The sequence below is a fragment of the Oryctolagus cuniculus genome, chromosome 7 (genome assembly GCF_964237555.1).
Source record: "Oryctolagus cuniculus chromosome 7, mOryCun1.1, whole genome shotgun sequence".
Lineage (NCBI taxonomy): Eukaryota > Metazoa > Chordata > Mammalia > Lagomorpha > Leporidae > Oryctolagus > Oryctolagus cuniculus.
In genome coordinates, this window is record NC_091438.1 from 45,512,783 (window position 1) to 45,526,377 (window position 13,595).

Genomic DNA, 13,595 nt, shown 5'->3' on the forward strand with positions numbered 1-13,595 from the left:
ATGTCTTTGAAACCTCTCCCCTGGGGAAGTCTACTCAGTTCAATGTGACTCCAAAGTCCTAATTCTTGATTCCATCATTCATTGCAAAGGGATCTCCAGATACCACTCCAGACTTGAACTGGACCAGGACTTCTCCCTCTCTCAGTTACTTCTCTGAACACACACTTTGGCCTAGGTTCTCTGACCTTGAATAGCATTGGAGTTTGTTGTGCATTGAGAAAGTAGTCTACAAAGCTGGAAACAAGGAAAACTGAGGACGTAGGCCAGCTTGCTCTACCAGAATGTGAATCCTAGAGGCTGTGTTTTTTCCACTCATCTCTGGATGAAATACGTACTTCTTGAAGGGGTAATGTCTATCTTATTCATCTTTGTATCTCTATACCCTGACATAATATGAATCTGTTGATGAGGGATGATACGTGAGTGGAAGGATGGCACAAAATTGGGATGGGTTCATGTATCTAAAATCGCTAAACTGGAGACCAAAGAGCACTGCAACTCCTTGCTTCTTACAAAGAGAAATGAAGGGCAAGCAGTTATGGAAAAGTCCCAGAATTGAAGTCTTAGAGATGACAATGAGGCTAGGTGATAGCTTGCAGCAGTATGATATCAGAGACAAGTATTAAGCTGAAAGTAAAAGATTTAACTCCTGACATTCTCCTGACTCTAAAGGATAAGGCTCTAGCATTAAAAACTTTTCATGGGTTAAAGCCCTAGAATTACTACTCAGATTGTCTAAAGTCCAGGATAAACATGGTATGTTCTTATTTTGCTTTTGTCCAGTTAGATTTAGAACACTTCCAAAGGACAATTTTTATTTGATGATGTCTTCAATTAGATTTCTCTGTGCACTTCTAGCCTTAATGAGTCTGCACATATTTTTAGGATTTTTGCTTTTTGGCTCAACCAACTCAATGTGGACATAAATAAGGCAATATCTTCCTCTAGAAAGTTCTTCCTCCCAAGTTCCCATTTCAGACAATGGCCAATCCATGCCCCCCCCCCCTTTTAGCCCAGGAAGCCTGGAGACATTCTAGAATCTCCTTCTACCTTATCCCAACGTGTAGTCACCATACACTGTTCATTCTACTTCATAACTGCTCTCAGTTACACTCCCCTCTCCCCAACTCCACTGCCGCTGTCATATCTCAGGTCTTCAGGATCTCTTACGTTGTGCAATAAACTCTTCCTATGCTTCTAGCCTTTCCTTCTTCCTTTTAATGTCCAAATAGCCATAGAATAATCATCCTTAAAAAATAAAATTGGTATGCAGCACTAAATATCTTATTTTCTGTGCTTCCCTTTTTCCACTGAAAAATGTTCAAACTACTTAGGAAAGCATACACATCCCTTCATAAACTGGCTCCAAATGCCCTTCCATGTTTATGCCCTCTCCTCTCCATTATCTCCTCACTCACCTCCCACCCTACATAGCATCAAGTGAAAACACAGAGTGGTTTGCATTCTCCAAATGTGCCTTGATATTTCTTAATGGCAGACCTTTGCAAATATTTTTTTCTCTTCTTGGAATGTCCTTTCATCTCGTCCCCACGTCTGGAATTCTATGTTGCTCAGCATTTGATCTAATTCCAATGTCACTTCCTTTGTAGAATTCCCTGACTCCCAAAGCCATGATTCACTCTTTGCTCGGGCAGCACTTCAGATACACCCATCATTAAAGTCATAAGGAGCTTTGTGATTATTTACATTCCTGTCCTCCACACCGTGAAGTTCCTCAAGGAAAACAAGCATGTATAAAAACTAGGCACTGTGCCAGAACATAGTTTTCATTTCACCATGTTGATCAAATCACACAATACACATTAATAAAAATGTATACACCCATACACACATATGTATATACAGACACAAGCTTATCATATCTATACCTCATAGTGCACTTTATGGTTTGATTTGTTTTTATTATATGCTGAAATATAACACATGACTACACAATAAAAGGACCATGTGAAAAGTCACAATAGTAGCAAAGGATGCTATAGTGCTAATGAGAGGAGTTATGTCCAGAGAGAGAGCATTCATTTTAATTTTTTTTTGACAGGCAGAGTTAGACAGTGAGAGAGAGACAGAGAGAAAGGCCTTCCTTCCTCTGGTTCACCCCCCAAATGGTTGCTATGGCCAGTGCTGTGCCGATCCAAAGCCAGGAGCCAGGTGCTTCTTTCTGGTCTCCCATGCGGGTGCAGGGCCCAAGCACTTGGGCCATACTCCACTGACTTCCCGGACCACAGCAGAGAGCTGGACTGGAAGAGGAGCAACCGGGACTAGAACTTGGCATCCATATGGGATGCCGGCGCTGCAGGCAGAGGATTAACCAAGTGAGCCACGGCACTGGCCCCAAGAGTGCAGATGTAGAAGAAAAGATGTAGAAGCCATTTAGATAGTTAGCAATATTTAGAAATAGTAATGTAGGAGCATGGGCGGGAGGGAGTGTAGGGGGGGACGTCCCACTGTGTTCCTAAATCTGTACATATGAAATATGTGACTTTTATAACTTAAATTAAAAAAGAAATAGCAATGTAGATTGCAATATAGTTGGTGTAAATACAAAATGATGTAAATATAAGACTAAGTGATAATTAGCTAGTGATTTACATAAATATATCTATGAGATTTATAAAATTACAATATAGATATTTAAATGTAATTAGGTACACATCAAAATAGACAGATGGAAGTTATAAATCTGAAAATATACAAGTGAGGGGCAGGCATTTGGCTTAGCAGTTAAGACACCATTTAAGGGGGCCAGTGCTGTGGTGCAGTGGGTTAAAGCCCTGGCCTGAAGTGCCAGCATCCCATATGGGCGCTGATTCTAGTCTCAGCTGGTCCTCTTCCTGTCTAGCTCTCTGCTATGGCCTGGGAAAGATGGCCCAAGTCCTAGGGCCCCTGCACCCACGTGGGAGACCCAGAAGAAACTCCTGGCTCCTGGCTTTGGATCGACACAGCTCTGGCTGTTGCAGCCATCTGGGGAGTGAACCAGCAGATGGAAGACCTCTTTGTCTCTACCTATCTCTGTAACTCTGTCTTTCAAATAAATAATAATAATAATAATAATAATAATAATAATAATAATAAAAGACACCACTTAAGATGGCTGCCTTCTATATTGGAGAGCCAGAGTGCAGGTTCTGGCTCTGCTTCTGATTCCAGTGTTCTGCTAATGCACACCTGGGGAGGCAGCATGTGATGGCTCAAGTACTTAGATCTTTACCACCCACATGGGAACCCTGACTGAGTTCTAAGCTCATCATTACCTGGCCCAGCCTCAGCTGTTACAGGCATTTGGAGAGTGAATCAGCAGATGGAAGACATGTCTTTCAAATAAAATAAAAGTAAATTTAAAAAAAAATTATAAACACAGAAGTATAAATGATACCAATGGGAATGGAACAGATCATGAGAGAGAGATACAGAAGCACATCGATACTAGTGTGTATGGATGCATTAACTTTTTAAAATGGAGACAACTTGAAAAACGTGATTCATTAAGGATTGGCTATGTAACTGTCCTTTAGCTAAGAATTTGGCATATATTAACCATTCCTGCAGTGTAGGTATTGTTATCATTATTTTATAATTAAGACATCAAAGGTTCAAAGAGAAAGTAATTTGTTTTGAGACACAAGATGGGAAACAGCAGAACCAAGATTCATAGCCAAGTGGCCCAGCAATAGAGGTTCTTGGAAGTAAATATGTAATGAGATGAAGTTACCCTGGGTAAGTTCACTCTGCCCCTCTTGTGTTTTACTATACCTCGAAATCCCTCGCAGGACTCTGGTTCTCAATGAAAATGACTTACTGATGTCTCAGTGATACCTTGATCCTGACACAGATGTTTTCAATAGATTAATAAAGCCTTGTCTCCCTTTGTGTAATTTTACAATCTTCTTTCCATTCTGTAAGATTTATTTATTTGAAGGAGAGAGAGAGATAGAAACAAAGACATCTTCCATCCACTTTTTAACTCCCCAAATCCAGATAGCCACAATGGTTGGAACTACTACTGGCTGAAGACAGGAGTCCAGAGCTCCAACCATGTCCACCATGTGGACTGAGGGGCCCAAGCACTTGAGCCATCTTCTGCTACTTTCCCAGGCACATTAGCAGGGAACTGGATTGGAAGCAGAGCAGCCCATATGGATGTCAGCATTGTAGGCAGTAGCTTAGCTCGCTGTGCCACAACACCATTCATCCATTTTAATCTCCCTTCTATCACATAACAGCCTGAGGTCCTGGGATTCATGCTCAAAACGGAGATATTATTGTCATCTGAGCTCCCAGTCTTTCCATATGAATTCTACTGTCTTGTGACCTCTGTGTTTAAGCACTAAATAATTCAGGGATTTACCTTGGCATGAAGGTGTCATTGAGTTTTCCTCCCTAATCCCAGCTTCAGTTAATGATATGTATGTCTAAGCCACAAAGAACTTATCTGTCGACTAAGTCTTCAGTTATAGAAAAGCTTTTAGCTACATCTGATTCTTCAAAATTGCTTCCAGTGTAGGCTGGTGCTTCATTCACTGCATTTTCTCAGAGTTCTTTCCTCGGCTCAGCCACTCTCTCTTCTCCCACACTATATGCCAAACATCTGGCAGTATTTCCAACACATTTAGCATGAACACCAATATCTCCCTCAGTCTCATGTCGTTTTCTCCTCACCAACAATCCAGATAGAATGGGTACCTTGGAAGACCCCGAAGTGTCTTCTTTTACCTGCAAATACTCACACCAAACATGTAAAAACATAATTCAAAGTAGCAGCAGGCATTGTGGTGCAGCTGGTTAAGGCACTGCTTGATATACTTACTTCCTTAACAGAGCCCGGCTCTACTCCCAGCTACTCCACACTTCTGATCAAGCTTCCTGCTAATGCACCTGGAAGGCAGTGGATGATGGCACCTGGATGGATTCAGGAAACCCAGATGGAGTTTTTGGGTTCTGGGTTTGGCCTGGTCCAGCTTTGGTTGTTGCAGGCATTTGAAGAGTGAACCAGCAGATGGAAAACAGATCTCTCCCTCTCCCTCTGGTTTTAAATAAACAAATAAATCTTTTGAAAAAATTAATTCAGAATATATTGTAGATCTAAATGTAAAAGCTAAAACTATATAATTCTTTGAAGAAAACGTAGGAAAAAATTTTCACGCCATTGAGTTAGATAATGGGTTTTTACATGCAAAACCAAAAGTACAATTGACACAGCAAAATATGGGAAAATTGCACTATACAGAAATTGTGAACCATCATACTGAAGATAATAACATTTAAAAAATGAAAGTATGGGGCTGACATGGTGGTATATCAGGATAAGCCACCACATTTGATCCCATATTGGAGTGCCAGTTCAAGTCCTGGCTGCTCCATTTCTGATTCAGCTTCCTGCTAATGTACCTGGAAAAGGCACCGGAAGATGACCCAGGTACTTAGATTCCTTCCATCCACATGGGAGATCTAGATGGAGTTCCTGGCTCCTGGCTTCATCCAGGCCCAGACCTGACTGTGGTCATTTGTGAGTGAATCAGTGGTTGGAAGATATAGCCCTCCTTCTCTGCCTCTCTGTCTCTCTCTTGGTCACTCTGCCCTTCAAATAAATAACTATTTTTTTAACTTTTATTTAATGAATATAAATTTCCAAAGTACAGCTTATGGACTACAACGGCTTCCCCCCCATAATGTCACTCCCACCCCCAACCCTCCCCTTTCCCACTCTCTCTCCCCTTCCATTCACATCAAGATTCATTTTCAATTCTCTTTATATACAGAAGATCAGTTTAGCATACATTAAGTAAAGATTTCAACAGTTTGCTCCCACACAGAAACACAAAGTGAAAAATGCTGTTTGAGTACTAGTTATAGCATTAAATCTCAATGTACAGCACACTAAGGACAGAGATCCTACATGAGGAGTAAGTGCACAGTGACTCCTGTTGTTGACTTAACAAATTGACACTCTTGTTTATGGCATCAGTAATCACCCTAGGCTCTTGTCGTGAGTTGCCAAGGCTATGGAAGCCTTTTGAGTTCACCAACTCTGATCATATTTAGACAAGGTCGTAGTCAAAGTGGAAGTTCTCTCTTCCCTTCAGAAAACCTGTTCTTTTCATTGGGATCTCACTCGCGGAGATCTTTCATTTAGTTTTTTTTTTTTTTTTTTCTGCCAGAATGTTTTGGCTTTCCATGCCTGTAATACTCTCATGGGCTTTTCAGCCAGATCCACATGCCTTAAGGGCTGATTCTGAGGCCAGAGTGCTGTTTAGGACATCTGCCATTCTATGAGTCTGCTGTGTATCTCACTTCCCATGTTGGATCGTTCTCTCCCTTTTTTATTCTATCAGCTAGTATTTGCAGACACTAGTCTCGTTTATGTGTTCCCTTTGGTTCTTAGTCCTATCATTATGATCAATTGTGAACAGAAATTGATCACCGGGACTAGTGAGATGGCATTGGTACATGCCACCTTGATGGGATTGAATTGGAATCCCCTGGTATGTTTCTACCTCTACCGTTTGAGGTAAGTCATCTTGAGCATGTCCTGAATTGCACATCTCTTCCCTCTCTTATTCCCACTCTTACATTTAACAGCAATCACTTTTCAGTTAAGTTTCAACACTTGAGAATAACTGTGTATTGATTACAGTATTCAACCAAAAGTATTAACTAGAACAAACAAACAAAAATACTAAGAGGGATAACGTATTAAATAACTATTTTTTAAGTGAAGAAATGATACAGAATTGGAGAAAACATCTGGAAATCATGGATCTGCAAAGAAACTTATGTCTAGAATATACAAACTCTTACAGCAAAAACAAGAAGATAATGTTGTTTAAAAATGTGGTGCAGCGGGTTAACAGCCTGACCTGAAGCACCAGCATCCCCTATGGGCTCTGGTTCTAGTCCTGACTGCTCCTCTTCTGATCCAGCTCTCTGCTATGGTCTGGGAAAGCAGCGGAAGATGCGCTGAGTCCTTGGGCCCCTGCATCCACATGGGAGACCCTGAAGAAGCTCCTGGCTCCTGGCTTTGGATCGGCACAGTTCCAGCAGTTGCGGCCAATTGGGGAGTGAACCATTGGATGGAAGACCTCTCTCTCTCTACTTCTCTCTCTGTTAACTCTGACTTTCAAATAAATAAATAAACCTTTTAAAAAAATCCTTGAAAATGGACAATGAATATGAATAGACATTTCTATACAGTACATATCCAAATATTCAATAAACACATGAAAAGGCAGTCAATGTAATTAGTCATTAAGTAAATGAAAATCAAAACAATGACATACCATTTCACGTCTACCAACTTGGCTCTGATTTTTTAAAAAGATAGATGACAGCAAGTGTTGTGGAAGATATTTAGGAATTGGAACCTTCAGTGCATTGCTAGTTTGAATGTACATGACATAGTGCCATGGAAAACAACTTGACAGTTCTGCAAATAGTCAAAAAGGTGCAGACATATTATATGATTCATCATGCCTGCTTTTGCAAGATGAACATCCCACCCAAGTAAAATGAAAACATACATCCACTCAAAACTTATACATGAATTTTTCGTAACACTATATTCAAAATAACCCAAATGTGAGAACAACCCAAGCTTCCATCAGCCACTGAATGGATAAATATGATATGATACACTCACACAATGAAATATTAATTGACCATAAAAAGGAAAGAATTCCTGATAATTCTACAAAATGGCTGAACCTTGCAAACATTATACTAAGCAAAAAAAAAAATGCCAGTTACAAAGATCACATACTATATGATTCCATTTATATGAAATCATTAGAAAGCAGGACTTGAGGGGAATAGGATGTGACAGCTAATGACTATAGGTGATAAAAATATTCTAAAATTAGATTATGGTGATGACTACACAGTTCTGAATATATCGAACATTGAATCTTACACTTTAAATGGATGGCCTTCATGACATGGGATATCTCAATCAGTATACAAATATTTTTTGCATATACACAGATGTAGAAAGACAGCGAAAGGTGCATGTTTGTGTTCATAAATCTTAGTGAAACTTAAATCACATTTATGAAACTGAATCACAAACTTCATGAGGTCTAACAATATCCCTCGGGGTCAGCTTCTGCTTGAACCTCAGTGAGCATCTTCCTCAAGCACTGTAGCAGTAAAAATCACCCAGACTGACATGCTCACTGGAAAGCAAACTGCAATCCAAGGAAATAGTGTATTATCTTGAAAATGACTTCTTATCTTATATCTTCCCTGCTGATAGTCATTATCTCACATAATAGGTTATTTCTCAGTTCATTAAGTGGAGCTTATTAGAATTCAGTTCACTCAACAAGTATTTGTAGATCACCTATTAGGTTCTTAGAACTGGGTTAAGAATTATCACCATCCATTCACTGAACACTCTGAGCACCTACTCAAGCCTCTGCTCTCAAGGATCTTACAGCCTGATAAAGAAAACACAACGATAAACAGACAAGTGTACTACAATGAAATGCAATCATTGAGATGTGAGCAGAGAGTAGGAGCACAGAAAGGAAGCATTTCAAGAAAGAAGACTCATCAGACACTGCCTTCCAAAGACTTTACTTTCCCCTCTGGAAAGAAATCTACACGTATAAATGATAAGCAAGTGAGAGAAGGGACTTTGAGCCTCCAGCCACAAAACCGAATACTCATGTTGCAAAAATGCTAGTGCGTGGGGTAGGTTTGCCAGTTAGAGCAAATAAAAACACAAGCTGCTCAGCTGAATTTGAGTTTTAGATAGACTACAAATGGCTTTTAATGCATGTGTGTCCTGTGGAGCTAGAACAGTTAAGAAAGACATTTCAAAACCAATACAGATTAAAAGGATGATGGTGACAGTGGTAATAATGTTGATGTATCCATCATGGTGGATAAATCATGCAGCAAATATTTATTCAGCATTTAATAACTAGAAACATTGTACCATATCCTGCAGATACCCTGGTAGGACAAAGAAACAAATGTAGCTTCAACACTTAGTGAGATATTTTTAGTTGAGTGTACAAACATTAACTAAAGGATCACGTGGATAAATAATCAATCAGATTCCTGGCTATTGTTTAATAAGAGACATCCAAAAGGCAATGAACAGTCCCTTGAGCTTGGTGCACAGCTGGCTGGAGTTGGATGGGAGCAGAGAGGGCTTTCCTGCAGAAATGATGTGGGGCTGAGATACAAATTAGAATAGAGAATTGCATGTGGGAAGGGATGGAGGTGAGCAGATGGATTGCCACAAATTCACAGAGCTAAAGTTGCCAGTGATGAGCGAGCAGAAGGGACCAGTTCATAAAACCCAGGTCTATGTCCTTATAGCACTGGCACTCAGATCATGAATCCATCCCTCGAGAAGTGGGAGTCGGGGTGGGGAGCTGGAGTGGGAGCCAAAGGACTGTCTGCACCCAGGGAAGGGATATTTGACCCTGTGTGAATGGCAGGCACCATCAGACAGGATGAATGCCATCTTATTTGATCTCAAGAACTGAAAACTGCAGGTTGGTGGCTGAGGTCATGGGAAATGCCAAGGTCTCCGGGGTTGGACATATTTGGCTTCTCCTGGGGCTCTCCCTCCAGTCAACCATGTGGCAAAGTGGGTCGCGGACTCTCTCTGGTGCTGGCTTCATCATATCTAAAAGGTAAACAACATCTGCCTTCCACGTTGTTGAAAAACCTAAATAAAAGGTCTGTGAAGACTGGAGCCATGAAGAGGTCCTCACCGTAGGTAATTATCTTATTATCTTCATTATATTATTTTTATTACTCAACATTATAGTCACTTTTATTACTTCATGTTGCCCACCTAATGGAAAAGTAATTATTTCCGAAACAGGTTACAATGAGCCAAAATATTTGGAGTGTGAGTTCACCCAGCCTGATTCTGTGCCCCTGGGTCTCAGTGGAAGAGTTAAAACAGAAGTTTCATCCAAGACTCAGCTTCACGTGTGTTCTCCAGGTGGTCTCTCTGCTTCTCACTCTACATCTCTCCATTCTGTTGATTTTATTTTGCTTGTTTACATATCAAATAATGTTAGAAAAATAAAATGTGATAAATATTACATTTTTAATGTAAATATAAGTCACCATAAGCATTATAGTTTCCACCCCTAAATACAAGTAGGTTTCTAGTCCCCAATCTTGGGAGTGATAGAGGGGAAGATTCTGGATTAAATGGTGAGGTCACTGAATTGCCCTGAGCCCTGTCCTAGGGAGTTGTCAGGAGAAAGAGGTACACTCTGGGGTGTTTGCAGCCTGCAGCTGGGCCACATTCCTCCACTGGGCTTGGAGGAACAGTGCACAGCAGCATGGGGCAGGAATGCTGGGGAGGTGGTTTGTGTGGGTGAGAATCAGGAGCAAAGTGGAGGAGACATTGCAAGAAGAAATAATTGTTTGCCAAGGTGTGATTTAGGATCGGTTTGCTGGGACATGGAGCTGGAGGATATGAGTTTGTGAGGAGGGCAGGGATGGGCCCTGCCATGGCTTGGATAGGATATGGCCCCCAAAATCATGTGGGACTTTAAGCCTCAAGGTATTAAGTCAAGAAGTATATCATATGTTCTCCCTGATCGGCAACTACTAACTGAGCACCAAGGGGGAAACTTGTTGAAATGAAATGGACACTATGAGAAACAGTGACTTGATCAGCTCTTGTCCTGACAGTTGATGTACAATGTAATACTTTATCCATTTTAGTATTTTTTTTTGTTCTAGTACCATTGGTTGAACTCTGTAATTAACACACAACTATTCTTGGGTGTTTAAATTTTAACTGAAAAGTGATCCCTGTTAGGAATTTGGAAAACATTATGTTGAGTGAAATAAGCCAATCCCAAAGGGACAAATACCACTTGTTCTCCTTGATAGGTGACAACTAACTGAGCACCAAAAAGGAAACCTGTTAAAGTGAAATGAACACTATGAGAAATGGTGACTTGATCAGCCCTCACCCTGACTGTTGATGAGCAACTTGATATGTTATCCCTCTTAGTATTTTTGTTTGTTTGTTCTACATAATACTTTTGCTTGAATACTGTAATCAATACACAATTATTCTTAAGTGCTGAAACTTAACTGAAAAGTGATCGTTGTTAAATGTAAGAGTGGGAATAAGAGAGGGAAGAGATGTGCAATTCAGGACATGCTCAAGATGACTTACCTCAAACGGTAGAGGTAGAAACATACCAGGGGATTCCAATTCAATCCCATCAAGGTGGCATGTACCAATGCCATCTCACTAGTCCCGGTGATCAATTTCTGTTCACAATTGATCATAATGATAGGACTAAGAACCAAAGGGATCACATAAAAAAGACTAGTGTCTGCAAATACTAGCTGATAGAATAAAAAAGGGAGAGAATGATCCAACATGGGAAGTGAGATACACAGCAGACCCATAGAATGGCAGATGTCCTAAACAGCACTCTGGCCTCAGAATCAGCCCTTAAGGCATGTGGATCTGGCTGAAAAGCCCATGAGAGTATTACAGGCATGGAAAGCCAAGTCACTCTGGGAAAAAAAAAAAAAAAACCTAAATGAAAGATCTCCATGAGTGAGATCCCAGTGGAAAGAATGGGTCATCAAAGAAGGAGGTACCTTTCTCTGAAGGGAGGAGAGAACTTCCACTTTGACTACGACCTTGTCTAAATATGATCAGAGTTGGTGAACTCAAAAGGCTTCCATAGCCTTGGCAGCTCATGACAAGAGCCTAGGGTGATTACTGATGCCATAAACAAGAGTGTCAATTTGTTAAGTCAACAACAGGAGTCACTGTGCACTTACTCCTCATGTAGGATCTCTGTCCTTAGTGTGCTGTACATTGAGATTTAATGCTATAACTAGTACTCAAACAGCATTTTTCACTTTGTGTTTCTGTGTGGGAGCAAACTGTTGAAATCTTTACTTAATGTATGCTAAACTGATCTTCTGTATATAAAGAGAATTGAAAATGAATCTTGATGTGAATGGAAGGGGAGAGAGAGTGGGAAAGGGGAGGGTTGCGGGTGGGAGGGACGTTATGGGGGGGAAGCCATTGTAATCCATAAGCTGTACTTTGGAAATTTATATTCATTAAATAAAAGTTTGAAAGCAAAAAAAAAAAAAAAGAAAGAAAAGAAAATAACATAGGAATGGTGGTGGACAAAATAGAACAGTTCTGAGTGTGTAGGTAGAAGATCAGAGCTAACGTCAAAAGCCCATTAAGCAAATGCTCATTCAAAAGAACATGAGGTGATTGTCAAGGACAACTGACGAAACGTGTTTTGTACCAATGCTTAGGTTCAGAGCTGCATTGCTCTTGGCAACCACAGGAGAGGTGGTGCTGGGAGGATGAACATGTGGTTATCTCCACAGTGCCTAGAGGGTTGTGGCTGATCACAGATTTTCTTTTTTTTTTTTTCTTTTTGACAGGCAGAGTGGATAGTGAGAGAGAGACAGAGAGAAAGGTCTTCTTTTGCCATTGGTTCACCCTCCAATGGCTGCCGCGGCCGGCGCTCTGTGGCCAGCGCACCGTGCTGATCCAATGGCAGGAGCCAGGTACTTATCCTGGTCTCCCATGGGGTGCAGGGCCCAAGCACTTGGGCTATCCTCCACTACACTTCCCTGGCCACAGCAGAGAGCTGGCCTGGAAGAGGGGTAACCGGGACAGAATCCGGCGCCCCGACCGGGACTAGAACCTGGTGTGCCGGCGCCGCAAGGCGGAGGATTAGCCTAGTGAGCCGCGGCACCCGCCTGATCACAGATTTTCAACATGAATGAAACTATTCCTTCATGTTCTTCGTTAAAACAGATGAGAGTTTTGGCAAGGAGGCAACAGTGGACCTGGTTTCAAGAATTTGAACAGTGTTTATCTTTTTGCTATAAATCCATTTTGTGTGTGTACCAAAAAACACCTACTCATCCTGGACTTGATACCTACACAGATCTGTGAACCTAATATGCAACTTCTTTGGTGAATAAAGGAACTTACTTGTTCAGAAAAAAAAAAAGAAAGAAAGAGTAGACACTTCATTCCATTAGTTTGGAGGTGGGGCCCAACCGGAGGCCCTTAGATTTGGGGGAGTATGGCATCTTGAGAAGTTTGTTACAAGATCCTGAGCTAGGCCTAAGTGTTCTCTCTGCTTCCTGGCTTCCTCCACACTCGCTCTGCCATCCACCATGCTGCTTCAACTCTCAGCCTCCAACACTGTAAACCACTCTCTCCTTCACCAGTAGTTTGGCTCAGGGACTTGGTTGTAGTAGTGTAAAACCAATACAAGCCCTGTGCGAAAAGTCCCTTCTAGCACCTCCAACTCCAAGGCAGAAGCAAAGATGTGAGGAAGGGAGTGTTCAAAGGCAGATCTATGTCCACCTGGGTCCTCCCAGCATTGCTCCTGGGCAGAAAGGGCCCGGGTGAGCAGCGGCCCCCTGGCCTGTGGAAGTACAAAGCCAGCAGTAGGGGCCCCGGCAGCAGTGCCAGCAGCCTGGTTGACTCAGGTAGCAGCTCCACCCCCAGAGCTGCCACAGCTCCTGATAGCCAGCGCAACAGCAAGAAGATTCTGGAGGGAGACATGCACTGGGCACTGTGGGGGGCA